This window comes from Dasypus novemcinctus, chromosome 12 (genome assembly GCF_030445035.2).
Source record: "Dasypus novemcinctus isolate mDasNov1 chromosome 12, mDasNov1.1.hap2, whole genome shotgun sequence".
In the NCBI taxonomy this organism is placed as follows: Eukaryota; Metazoa; Chordata; class Mammalia; order Cingulata; family Dasypodidae; genus Dasypus; species Dasypus novemcinctus.
In genome coordinates this window covers 68,902,725-68,915,093 of record NC_080684.1, presented here as the reverse complement: position 1 = coordinate 68,915,093, position 12,369 = coordinate 68,902,725, and positions in this window count along the sequence as shown.

The window sequence follows — 12,369 nt, the reverse complement described above, 5'->3', positions numbered from 1 at the left end:
TTCATTTGTATAGTCAGGAATTTACTAGCCATTTCACTGTTTTCTTTGTGCAAATTTATTATGGTATGCAAAAATCTTAGTGTATGCTTTAATCAGTTATTTTTTAATGTTATCCTTATTGTTATTTTTGTTACTGCCACAGTTGTTTTTCTTAGTTATTAATATTATTGTTGCTTTAAATACACTAATACATGCAGTATTTTTGTATAGATCAGTATGAATTAGGACCCTAGATAAAGTGAAAAGACAGTTCATACTGAAATCCTATAAAATGCAAGAGTTGAAAAGGGTTGAAAATTCACTTAAAGTTTAAAACTTTTCACTGTATTTTATTATATTTTGTGATATATTATTCAGAAAAAATATTAGTACTAAAAAAAGAAATAAAAATCTGTTGAATTATATTAAAGTCAGCTACCTATTTTAGGAATAATTAGGGCTTAGCGTATTAAGCATGCTGGGAGAAATCATAAGAAACTCATAGAACTGATGCATTTTTATTAATCATTACCTCAAAAATCTCTGTTCTATGTATTATGAAAGCTTTCTTTGTGCTTTTTTTTTTTTAAACTGCCACCACTTTTATTCCCAGGTAGCAGTTTTCTACTTCCTAAAGTTAATAGTTTGCAATTAAAAACAAGCTCTACAATTTTGGGAAATAAAAAAACTGCATAAAACACCTTGATCTCTTTCTTTTCACCAGAGTTTGAGGGTAAGAGAAGGACAAAATGGATAGAAGGTGACAGTTAATTTTGTTTGGCCTTTCGTTTCTTTCATCTAACTTGATCTTTCTACCTTTAATAAAGTTAAATATTTGACTTCAAATGCTTAAATATTCTCTTGAATATGAGAAATAAAAAGGTTTTCCCAGTGTGTATCCTTTCTTTATAGAAAAACGCAGTACCTGATCATAGATTCTAGAAGAAGGAAGTAAATGAGTTAAGGGAGGGAAAAAAGCTGATACACTAAGGGAAAAATGAAATCCAGGCCATACTGTGGATGAAACCACAGAAAGATAACCAGATTGAAGGCTCCACTCAGAGTTTTAGGTTTAAGATTCCGGCAGTAGTCCATTTAAGGTTTGGAGTAGTACCTGCAGACATGGTAACAGATACAGAGAAAATGGAGATCTGTGGGTTCAGGGGGAGAGAACAACTCTGGAATCAGAGTGCCAGAAATTGCATCAATACTGATATGGAAGTCCTGTTGATAATGTCAGAAAATGGGGATGAAAGAAAGATTATGAATAAAATAGTCAAGTGATGAAAATAGGAGAGTGTCTTGGATGTTGGTGGGTAGCTACAATGAGAAGGAAGGGTGTTAAAAGTGCAAGACAAAAGCGTCATAAGAGAGGTCATTGGCTTAAGATAATGAAATGGTGATAGTCTATAAGTGATAGTTTGAGTCAAAGAGATATGTGACTTCTGTAGTTTTTCTCATTGACTGAAGGAATGAGAAGAGTAGATTTTCCTCTTAAGAGCTACAAGGCTATTGGGTGAAGCTAGATTTTCAGTTACTCCGAAAAAAAAAAGATAAATTATTAGGAAAGGTCAAAGATAGGCATCATAGCTAAAAGAGACATGGTCAGTGGTAGACTTGGCCAGGAAAAGGGAGGACCTGATTTACCCAAGGTATAATGAAGGAGAAGGAGGTAATATTAGGGAGGATGCATTGGTCTAGAACAGAAGTTATAAATAATTGGAAACTGGGAGCTGAGAGTTATAAGAAGCAAGGAAATTGTAGTGAAAGCTAAAAGAACCAATTAACACCACTGGAATTTAAATCTTAAAGACTGTTTTTCTGAAACTCCTTTCTTAGAAGCATCGAGGTGTAGTGGAACTCAGTTTGATTTGGATTACAAACCCTGCTTTCCACAAACCAGTTAGGCATATTTGGAAATTCTTTACCATGCTTGAAATGCATTTTCCCTATCTATAGAGTAGGAATAATAATTATTATTTTATGTATTTGTGAAGATTTAAATAATGATGACATATGTAGATCCCCTAGTATGTTGTAGCTCTATATAACATAAATAAAGGAATGATCTCATAGGGTTGTGAGACTGAATGTATATAAAATCCATATTTATAAGTTATTATTTAATATTAGTTTGGTGGCTGGGAGCTATGTACTGCAGAAAAACCATGTTCTTAAATTTAATCCACTCTCATGGGTGTGAACTCTTGTAGATAGGACTTTTGGATGAGGTTACTCTAGTTAAAGTGTGACCTCCCTGAATGAAGATGAGTCTTAATTCTATTACTAAAAGGCCTTATAAACAAGGTCACAGAAGGAGAACAAAACAGACTGAGCAGCCGGAAGCTGAATGTCAGTGGAATCCAGAAGAGAAGGGAGAAGCCATATAAGACTGTCATGTGCACTGTCATGTGACAGAAAAGCCAAGGACCGATGACCACAGGCAGCCAACCCCCGAACGTCAGTCTTCTAAGAGAATGTATCACCTTGATGACACCTTGATTTTGGCCTTCTCCTAGCCTCACACCATGAGCCAATAAGTTCCCTTAAACCAACATATTACATGGTATTTTGTTTGGCAGCCAAGAACCTGAAACAATCAGCTTTTCTCTTCCCTGTCTGAAGCCACATTAATTACAAGTTCCTGAAGAGAAGAAGGATGGGCTGGTGTCCAGTCATAACAGATATACCTGCCCAAACAGTTTTTTTTTCACTTCTGTGACAACCAGTTGCAAAACATTGGTTTAATGTATTGTCACTGAGAATGCTCTCAACACACAGTGTTAGAACATGGTCTACATCCACCCTTTCTGAGGTACGGCCAGCTTAAGGAAAATGTGCTGATGACATGAAAGAGTATGTTATTAATGACATATTCTTGGAACATTACTGTATTTTCAACCACATATTGTCATTGTGCAAGTATGTACATAAAAATAACAAGAGATTACTCATCATGAGCAATCCCCAAAGCATAAACACTTGTACACTATCTGTAATTTATATTGCTCCCAGATGTTCACACACATAGTTAAAGAAGGGAAAAAAAGCAATGAATTTGGTGATGACAAACTAATACTTCTCCGATAACTTGAATAAATGAATGACATCAGAATAGTAATATCTTAACTATATTCTATGTTGATAAACATTATCTCTAGATTAAATCTAGAACAGTTGGTATCTATACTCTAATTTCTAGTTTCTCTCTGAAGCTTTTGATGAAATGAACAGACTTATGCCACTTTCTTTAGAGCAAACATATTCACAAACACATAAGGCACTGATCTGAGTTAAATTTATTTTCCTTATCTCTAGGATTTCTAAAGTGACATGCTTGAATACTTTCGTTCATTTATTCAAGAAATAATTAGTGAGCAATTACTGTGTTTCATATACTGCTATAGGTGCAGGACCTACAGCTACAAGTAAATGACATCCTTGCCCTCACCCAAAGCAAATGACATTGAATGGGGTAAGAAGGGCAGATTGGCTGCTGAGTCAGACAAAAAACCCCAAGTAAACATAATATAACAAAAACATGTATGTAATGAAGGAAATAGAGAGTGACTAAAAGATGCTGCTTAGAGGATACTTCACTGATGAGGTGATATTGGAAGTAGGAATTGAACTGTTTTGAAAAATCAGGTGTGAGAAGAGCTGAAGGAAAGGCTTTCCAGGCTGAGGATCAGAGAGGATGTAGAGCTAGGGAAGAATTTCAGCTAGATGGAAGAGCATAAAGAAGGCCAACCGGGCAGGAGTGGGCAGGAGATAACAAAGCAGAAGGCCAGTTTAGCAACATAGTATAGGGTGCCTAAGGCAAAAGTAAGGAGCATGGATTTTAGTCTGAATGTTAGGGGGGAAGTAAAGGATTTTAAAAAGGAGGTTGCATGATTTTATTTGTAGCTTTAAAAAATTACTCTAGTTGCTTTGAAGAAAGGAGATTCTAATGGGGCATATAGGACCAGGCACATAATTTTATGAGCTAAAGGACAAAATTCAAATAAAGGATCCCTTGTTCAAAAACTATTAAGAATTTCAAGATGGCAACAGCAAAGCATTAAACAAAGGGTGGACTCTTCTGAGCATGGAGTCCTGTGTAATTGCTGGCATTGGGTACAGGAGTATAATCAGGAAGGCTTTTTAAGAGACTATCACCATTGCCCAGGTGAGAAATGATGGTATTTTGATAGTATATTGGCAGTGCAGACAGAGGCAGGTTGAGGAATTGGGGCTGTGCTTTGGACAAAGAACTTAGAGTGATAGATATGGGAGATAGAGGAAGAGAGCACCTGGGCATGGGCAACTCATTGGATGGTGGTATCATTATCTGAACTAGGAAGACTGGGGAAGAAACAGGTTTTCTGGGGGTGAGGGTTAAGTGTTCTTATTTGGACATGTTAAGTTTGAAATACCCATTAGACATGAAATAAAAGTCCAATTTTTAAAAAATAATTTTAAATATTTTCAAAATTTAAGTTTTCAGTTAGAACATAGTATTTAAAAACACATAACTTTTACAGAGAACTTTATAGCTTTATCTTTGGTTTGTAACATTACTCCCAAATAAATTTGCAAGTATGAATTTGTCTACTTGCTATATAATAAATATAAATTGTGTTCTACTAAATATTGTATAACTCACCCATGTCAGCTCCAAACTCCATTGTATTCTTCACCCCAGTCAGGTCTGTTTAAACATTCGAAAGTCATACGTGGCTTCACACTGTCAGGAGAATCATCTGGTCCCCAACTGTCTGTCCATACTGTTTGTCACTAAGAACCAATTATCTCTGCCATCACTTCTAAGTGATGTGGCCTACCAAATTTCTTCTCACACCCAATCTTCTCCCTTTTCTTCCCGACTCATCAAAAGACTCCTTCTCATTCTAATCCTCCAGGACATTGTATAACATTTTTGCAGAATTTGGCTTTCACAAAAGACTGAAAGAACCTTTAACTTTAGTTGATTACTGCTTACTACTCAGCCAAAATCCCTGCAGCAAGAAATTACAAAGCATAGAAAGAATTAAAATACAAATTCAGATTCACAGTTTACTAAATTTCCTACCACATATGCAGTTTTTCAAATGGAGCTAGTCGATTTTATTATAACAAAAGTTGTCCTTCTCCATATCAGATCCCAACTCCAACTGATAAATCCATGTACTTCTGGTCGTTGCCTTGCTAAAGCAGGCTGATTTGGGTTCTTTTCATTATTCTGTCCTATTACTGCACTAATCAGCAGCTTTGTATCAGTTGGTTTTTGTCTACCTTTGCCCTAACCCCCCAAATAAGCATACACACTCTTACTCTTGGAATTCAGGCATAGTCCTGTCATATAGGTACTTCCAGGGCCAAAGTAATTAGTGCGTCCATTTCTTGGGAGAGGAAAAGTGTCTTGCAGCTTAGAATAGACAGTTTTTGTAGACTGTGATCCTCAGGCAATATTCCAATCTATACAGAATATACTAATTGGTGGAAAAATATGTGGTTTAGTTTACCAGACCTGATATAAGTATTACACAATGGTTTAGCTTAAACAATGGGAATTGTTGTCTCACACTTTGGGAGGCTAGAAGGCTTGCTTCTTTCTGAGGATTTTCCACAGATCTTTCCTACACAAATACATTTCCAATCCTTACTTCCTCTGAGATGAATGAACAAATCCATGTTCAGCTACATACTCTTTACAAAAGAGTTGTTCTGTTAAACCCTTACCTGGAGCCCAGCCCTATATGTTTTTATTCCAATCCTCATGAGGAGACAGGCTCTCTGAGAATTCACCTCCCAGGAGCCTATGGAGTGCCCCACTGGAGTCATTTCTAGCCTTATTCTCAGAGTATTCAATTTGGATAGGCTGAGAATTTTCTAAACCATCAATTCCCTATTCCTTCATGCTTAATAGTCCAATCCTCAGTTTGTCCTTCTCCTCTCTCATTTCACTATAAATTTCACCGAGAATCCAGGCTGCATCTTCAACACTTAGCTTGGAAATCTCAGCTAAAAATCCACATTCATCACTTACACATTTTGCCTTCTACCCAACATCAGAATACATTTTCACCAAGTCCTGTTCCACTTTATTAGAAGGATTGCCTTTCTTCCAATTTCCAGTAATGAATTCATTTCCTTCTAAGATCTCACCAAAAGAAACTTTAACGTCCATATTTGTATCATACCATAATTACACATCCATATTTGTACAAAACCATATTTGTATCTGTTTCACTTGTCAGTTCTGTTTCCCTAGAGAATCCTAATACAGTTGTCTTAAACAACGGGAATTTATTAATTTGTTGTCTCATGGTTTCAGATGCTAGAAGGCTTACTTCCTCCCAGGGTCAGTAGATTTCTGGTGCTGGCTTACTGAAATCCTTGGAGTCCCTTGACTTGCATTTCTGCTTCGGGTTAGATGGAGATATCCCCTCCTTTCTCACTTCTATGTCTTGTGGGTTCTATTTATAAGGCCTCCAATAATCCAGGTCAATTCAGTGGTTCAGTTGGCCACACTTTACCTAAAAACATCTATAAAAAGATCCTATTTACATTGAGTTCACACCCACACTTACATGGATAAAGATAAGAACATGTTTGTTAGGATACATAATTCAACCAACCACAGGGGGAATGGCTTTCCGTTTTAGTCAACAAGTCCTCACACTTAATACAAGGAAATTCACCCTAATCCTGAACTCTCAAGAGCGCCTTGTTCCACCTTCATATTTTAGGAGTGCTTCTCAAATTACCTCCGATGTATAATAATCCACTGGGAACCAATACTTTCATAAAATGCAAAAAACTTAAAAAGATAAAATTTTTAAAAATGAAAAGTTCAAGCCCCATTTTTTTTTACTATAGGAGTCAACAGACATAAAATTTCTCTGTAAACTTTCTAGAAATATTTTAAATGCTTAATCTCCATTTCTGTTCTTATCTTATTGCAAACTGATAACCCGCACACTCTGAGTAATATTTTCCTAAACAGTTGCTCTTCTGTCTATCCCTAATTCACAGACCCTTGATCCCTTTCATTACTTTTCTTGTGCCACAATTGGCTGCATCTCCTCTTACACTTGCCCTCTAGCAAGGGTTGTTAGTCATTTTTAGTCACCTCCAGTTTTACTACTGCTGAGATGGAGGTGTGGGGTGTAATGGACTCTAGGCACAGAATAAAAAACAGAGAGAAGACTACTGTGACAGTTAAGCTCTAGGGTGGGTTATATGAAAGGAAAATAATAACAATGTTTTCATACTATTTCTTGTACCCTTACTGCTAAAAGAATATTTGGTACCTTCTTCAATCTTGAATCACATTGGAAAATGCCTCCTGCTTTGCTGTAACCTGTGTAGATGATGACAGCCTCTAGAGTCTCCAGGAAGCAAAAGTGTGTGTGGGTGTGTGTGTGTTTGGAGGAAGGAGGAAGACAGCAAAACCAATCTTGCCTTACTAATTTTGTAGGAAATTCACTTGTTTGCAGTTACTCAGATATAAATATATGAAGTATCCATTATAAAGGAGACAAGGAAGAAGTCACAGATACTTGAAGAGTGTGCATTTTTTTACAAATATATTTGTCTTCAACTATTTTTATTTGCAAGGAATACAAATCCACACAACTAGCTCAAATAAACAGGGATGTTATTCACAGGCATTGTCATATTCACATACATGCAGGAAACACAGTCAGGAAAGGTAAGGCCTGGCTCTGGGAACCAGAGGAGTAGTATGCAGGTACATATTTAACCTGCTCTCCAAGAAAATAAAAGCCCTGATGTGTAGCGTTAGCAGATTCCTAGGGTAGGAATTAGCATATTCCCACTATGGTTGATTTCAACCTACTGAATTGAATATGGAGTTTAGAAGTGATGGCCAATAGCACGCTATTAGATAATATTTCCACCATCTAGGTAGATTACACATAAATAATCTTAAAAGCAGGGATAGTAGTAAGTTATAGTAAAATAATTAGAAAATAGTTTTTAGTATATATTTATTTCAATATAATGAATTTATATATGTTTATATACTTTAATTTTTTATAATAGTTAGGTTTAATAATCATTTTATGAGATTTCTGAACATTTAACAGTAGAATCTTTTAAGTCAGTTATCAGCTTTAGCATTCCAGTATGCCATTAAAGCAGGTTGGTTCACTGTTATTCTGTCTTTTCTTCTCCCTCTCTATCTCTCTCCTTCTCTTTCTCCATCTCTTTAGGGTCACATAGTCTCCTGCACACTCACTCACTCACTCTCATTTTTTATGTCTGATCTTTCCACACAGCTCATTATCTTCTCCGATATATGATATACTCTGCTTACTCATACTTTCTGCTTCTCAAAATTGGGTTTGCCATGTCTCTAAGTTCAGATCCAATTCTATATTAAGTTTCAACTCTAGAGCCTGCAAAGAACACACAATACAGAATAATCTCATTTTTCTTCACACATTCCCAAGAGAAAAACTTGCTATTCTTTCTCTTATAGATAAGTCCATCATAGACTGACCTTCCCCAGTCAGGGAGGAGAGGGAGTTATTACCTGATACAACAATGGCAACTTGGGCATGCCCTTTAATAATAGCTTCATTCTCTGGGAGCAGTTTTTACAGAAGTAAGATGTGGCAGCAGCAGGAGTTCCACAACATATTTGGACCCATCTCTGTTTTCCAGAGAAAAGTACAAATTTCAATGCAATAAACCTACAAGTATTGATTTCTCTTTTTAAAAAGTTCATTATCATTTATAATTTGAAGTAACTAGTTACTCTAGAAATATTTTTATTTCTCTGATAAGTCAAAAAAAATAAATATTTGGGAAGAAAACGGCAGATTTTGCTATTTGGATAAGAGGTCATTATTGTTTTACTGATATTTATCATTGTCAGGTGGTCCTGCTACATTTCTTTTACTTTATAATTGCTTGTGTGCAGTTGATGACTCAAAGCAAGAAATGATTACTAGCTAACATTTATCAAGACAAAACTACCTTCAAAGGTAATTGCTAGACAAAAATGAAGATTTTACTGTCTCTCTACATTATGTAGTAGGATCTTTACATCCTATTCATGAGCCAGAGTGTGATAAAGTATGAACTGTGAATGTGAAAAACAACAAAAATAGTTATCTGTGAATAACTTTCTTCTGTGTCTTGTGCACCACTGACATTATTTGTTCACTCCTTGACTGAAAGACAATCAAGGGTTTTGTTTTACTCTCTCACCTGAAATAAACTCAAAGGCAATTCACTTCAGCATATTCTGATTCCTCCGAGGCTTGACTGATAATGAAGATACTAAGTGAATTTGAACATGGAGTTCACCATGCTAGTCACATTTATAAAATGATAAGGAATTTATTTCATAAAGATGAGCACAGACTTGTACTATTTTGGCAGTGTAGATCTCTCCCAGATTTTAAGACATTTTTTGGTATGGGAAAAAGTAAAGAATACTGAAGGAGACAAAAGCAATAATTTTTTAATAATAATTTTTATTGTCCAATCCTGTGTTTGAATTTACCGGCTAAACTTTCTATTCTTAAATTTAGTATTTCTTAAAGTGTCATCCTCACTTCATCAATTTATCTTCATCAGGATCATAGGGGTGAGTGGGTTTAGTTTGATGCAAACATAGATTCTTGGGTTCCTCCCAGACTTACTCAGGATACCCTTCTCCTATGCCTCCTCCCCTCAACACTGCCATTAGAAGTGATTCAAACATGATTTACTATAAGAGGTAGCTCTTTCTCCCAATCCTCTTCCCCCACCAGCCATCTAGTTCAAGGTGTGCCTCTTATAGCCTTCCTTTCTTCTTTGAGGATCTGCATTTCCCAAGACAACTGAGAATGGAAATGCCCACTCACTTCATGGGAGACCCCAGGGCTGTGACCTTAGACTCTGGTGCCATCACAATTTGTATAGGAATACAATTCACAACCCGGTAACTTCAAGGTTATTCAGACTTACAGAACCTTGGCACTTGGACAGAGAACCTCAATTCCAATATTGTCAAGTCAAATTTTATTCAGTCTTTTCCCAAGTTTGTGCTACTTGTCTATTCTGTACTTAGTCAGACCTTTTGAAGTCACCCAAGAAGTTCCTCAGGAATTTTTGTTTTAGGTACTGTTACTCTCCTGGAGTCTTAAGTTCATCATTAACATGAGTACAACAGTTATCTTCCAAGGCTATTGTGTATTTCAAATGAAATAATATATACCCACCTTAAATTCCATAAAAGTTTGAGTAATTATTTATCAAATGATTATGTATATATATATATAAAGCCCTGTGCTTGGCAAAGGAGGAGAAGAGAGAAAAACAGTACAGATCAAATGCAATGATCCACATTTGCGCTCCACAATGCTACACAGCATATAACAGAGAAATTTCATCTTTTCATCTATCTTCTTGTAAACTAAAAGTAAGATCTAAAGGTTTAATTAGATTCTAATTAAACTTTTTTTTTCAAGAATACCCTACTTAGACTATGTTGTTATTTATTTCTCAGTAAATATATTGTCATCCAGATCTCCCCGTTATTCTCTGATAAATGAACAATGGTTAGGAATAAGTGAAAGTATTTTCCTCCCAGAAATATTTTTGAGTCCTAGCTGATTGAACAATTATCACAAATTGCTCTTGATCTACTGCTGAGCCACAAAAAAAAGGAAAATTTTATAATCCTCTCAGGTGTAATCATCAACCAAGTGCCTGCTTATAATAACTAATAGTCTTTGGGCTTACTAAAAATGTTACAATTGAGTTTTTGATAATGCAGTTTATTAAATGAAATAGAAACAGGAAATTATGTGAGATGCATTTACTTAAAAATGTTACAAATTATATTTGTGATGGTAATGTCTTTCTATCTAAAATATTTTATTCTGTGTGTAATTTAATGCTTCATGTTCTCCCCTTTTAAATCACATAGTAAATTTGAGTTGCATATTTAATTTCCTGTGAAGTAAAAATCATGCATTTTCACTTCATGCATATATAACTTGCATTTCAAAGAAGGAAATATCCTTAACTGTCTTTCTTTGTTTTGTTCATTATCATATAAATATAATAATGTCTTAAATGTAAACTAGATAAAAACGATAGTCTGGTAGATTAACTTGAATGAAATGATGGGCTGAATTATGTACCCCAATAAACAGTTATTCTTAATCCTACTCTGCATTTCTGTGAGTGTGAGCCTATTGTAAATAGGAACTTTTGGAGATGTTATTTTTAGTTAAGGAGTGGCCCAACTGAGTGAGGGTGAGTGTTAATCTGGATTACTGGAGGCCTTGTAAAGAGAAAGCTACAGACAGAAGCAGGAAGTCAACAGGAACCCAGAGGAGGAGGAAGAGGACATGCCCGAGTTTTGGTAGACAGATACACAAGCCAAGGAGCCCCTGGGAGTGCCAGCAGTCAGGTCCAGAATGCAGACTCCAAGGGTAAGCAAGTCTTGTCAATATCTTGATAGTATCCCTTTAGACCCAAAATCTCAAACCAGTAAACTCCTGTTGTTTAAGAAAACCCACTGTGAGATATTTGTCATAACAACTCAGGCAAACCAAGACAAATGAAGTGGGAAAAAATTACTAGTAAGTACTATATTTCTAATAATAAGTATAAACAGAGTGTCTCAAATAAAACTTTTAATGAAATAGTAATTGTATCATCTAATATATAGCTGTATTTGAAAGATCTTATTTCCCATTTCCAACTTAATAAAGCAATTAGAAATTTGGAAAACTAGTATAGGTAAATAATCCTTGGATTCAGTGAGGATTCAATGAGTATTCCATTTTAATATATTTATCATTGACTACCAGTTAATTTTACAGAACTTCTCAAAAGAATCAAATATTTTTCCTTACAAATACAAAATAGTCTTAGCTATAGATGCTATTATCTCCAGTTAATGATTGAATTGAATATGCAATGTTGATTTTAGAATCAACCTTAGCTAGAAGTTGTATTAAAAGACTGACATATCTGTTATTAATTTCTAAGAGTATATGCCTGTGCTTTCCCTCCACATTTCCCACAACATCCTAATATCCTTGGTATATAAATAATAAACAAACAAAAGGAAAATTATTTATCCTTCCTAGAAGTAAAATTGTCAGTTAGCAAATTTTTAGTTGTCATTTAAACTTACTACATTAACAACTTAAAAAAATTCTTGTGAATTTGTACTAAAACTACAAACTCATGCTGCCAGGGACAATATAAATTATACACAGGTCATAGATTTTAAAAGATACATAGTTCTTATTTTGAACCAATTATTTTAAACAGGATATTCTATTAAGGAAATAATTTTGTAGATTTAAAAATCTATATATGAATAATATTGTTTTCAGTGACATTTAAATAGCACACAAATTGAAATTAATT